This window comes from Charadrius vociferus, unplaced genomic scaffold (assembly GCF_000708025.1).
Source record: "Charadrius vociferus isolate BGI_N301 unplaced genomic scaffold, ASM70802v2 scaffold370, whole genome shotgun sequence".
Classification (NCBI taxonomy): Eukaryota; Metazoa; Chordata; class Aves; order Charadriiformes; family Charadriidae; genus Charadrius; species Charadrius vociferus.
This window is the reverse complement of record NW_009646744.1, coordinates 630,645-632,773: the sequence shown is the minus strand read 5'-3', so window position 1 is coordinate 632,773 and position 2,129 is coordinate 630,645. Positions and strand designations below refer to the sequence as shown.

The following is a 2,129-nucleotide window of genomic DNA, read 5'->3' as shown; positions in this document are numbered from 1 at the left end:
GGGTTCCCATCACCCCATAGCTGTGCAGAGCCCTGTGTTGGGTCATGCTCGTTGGTCAGCGTTGGAGAGTCTGTAGCCCTACTCCCAGCCCAGCTCCTGTGTCAGCTATAGCCCAGGGGTTATACTTGACCCCAAAAGAAATGCGAGCCATTCCCCTCTTTGGTTTTTTCGCTGCCATCCCAGGCCTTGGCCCCTCCAGCAGAACCTCCCCTGCTCCATGGCGGGGTCCAGGCTGGTGCTGAGGTTGGCTATGGCTGTGTGTGACCAAACGGACCATTTCATCCCCTGAACTATCAGGTGGTATTTCCAGCTGCAGCCCCGCGGCAGTCCGTCTGTCCGGACACGCAGGAGACCTTTGAAGAACCATTTTGAGCAAACACACACTTGGGTTGGAGCAGCGGCAGCTGCCCTCTGCCAGTCCCGGCTCACGCGTCTCAGACTTGGCAAAACCACATGTGAAATAGGTGTAGTAATGAGGAAACAAATGCTTAATAATTTGTTAACAGTCTTATGAATGTGTTTGTGACCCCTTGGGGGAAATGAGTGACATTTGTGGTCTTCTTCCTCTTCCCATTTGCTTATTATTCCTTTGCAACGTGACTTCCTTTCTCTTGCCTTCACAAAATGCCAGCGCTCCTTTCTCTCTCTGTATTTCTATTTGCAAAAAGTTTTGATCTGTTGTGTTTCACTTTTGACATCTTTCCTTCTCCTCTACCAATTCCCCCGTCTTTTCTCACCGTTAAGATGTTCACTGAGCAAAGCCCGTGGCGGCTGTTACAGGTGTCGGCGTTAACCTATGCAAAACTGATAAGGTAGGGGTAATTAGGAAACAGAAGGGTAAAGCTCTAAATCAGAGGCTGACGCAAGGGGACCTCTCTGCACCAGTTTTGCTCTGGCATTTGGAAAGTTCACGGCAGTCACAAGAGCTGGTGACTGACTCTTTCTCTTTTATTAGCAGAAGTTTGGCATAGGTTCTGGGGCATGTGAATGTGTCCTGCTCGCCACCCAAGTACAGCAGATAAGCCAGAGCTGTCTCATGGCACATGCATTTGGCACTATTGCGTTAGAGCATCGGTTAAAGAGCATTGCTGCCCACTGATAAAAATAGGCCGGGGATTGGGCGCCCCAGGGCGCAGCGGGTCTGACGTGCCAGGTCCTCTGCTGATGCTTTTCGTGCCGCTGTGCATCACCTCGCGAGCGAGCAGAGCGACGGATCCTGTTTGCTGCGCGCAAGGGCGGTCTCGGGCCGTGTCAGTTCTGGGTCGAGGCGGCGGGGCTGCGCCAGATGCCAGAACTCGCTTGGTGTAAGAGCTCTCCGGAGGTGGGAGGGATTCAAAGTCCTGGACACCATCCAGCATCCATTATCTCTTCAGCGACTGAAGCCACTCAGCTGTCGACCTCGTGTCTCATAATGTGGTGATATATCGTCGGTGGTTTTACTTTGTCCCGGCACGTCTTTGTTAGTTGTTGGGGCTGGAAGCCCCATCAGAGGCGAGAGCGTGCCGGGGGCTGCCGCTCGGCCGGCCGGGGGGTGCTGGACGCGGGATCCCCCTTGGGGATCTCCTGTGCCGTTGATGGCCGGGACACTTTGCAAACCCGTGACTCCGTATCTTCCTCCAAATCGCAGGCGATTAAATCATCTCTGACAATCCCAGTGCTCGGGCTGTCTGTAAAGTCGGTGTCAAATGGAAACATGTCCATTCCCAAATCCCCTTCTACTCTGGGCTGCGCTGGAGGCTCGGACCTCCTGCCGGTAGCGGCACCGCTCCGCTCGATCGCGGGTGTTCGGCTCCAGCCCTCGTGAACGGAGCAGCCAAATTGTGCTTACAACTTCAGGTTTCCCTTATATTTAGAAATGAATTTGGGCAGCGCTGCTGATTCACTTACAGTTTAAATGGCATAAAGATCGAGTTTCCCCGAGCGGTGGCGGGTGTCAGTGACGCTGCCGGGAAGGCCTTTGGCACGCGGTGTCTCCGCAGGAGGTCGGCCCCGCGCTGTGCCGACCGCGGAGCAGAGCCTTCCCGTGGGCAGCAGCCGGGTCGGGGACAGCGCGGGTCCGGGGCTGGGGCAGGACAGCTTGTCTTTGTCCAGCCCGGGGTGAAGCGGGGGCTGGGGCCTCCCCACGGCTG

General features: G+C 55.6%; 1 protein-coding gene across 1 annotated transcript in view; it reads left to right on the top strand.

Annotated features, from left to right (window-relative positions):
• ARHGAP26 (Rho GTPase activating protein 26) overlaps positions 1-2,129 on the top strand; it is a 137,113-nt gene that overhangs the window by 53,343 nt on the left and 81,641 nt on the right. The gene's annotated exons all lie outside the window — the stretch shown is intronic.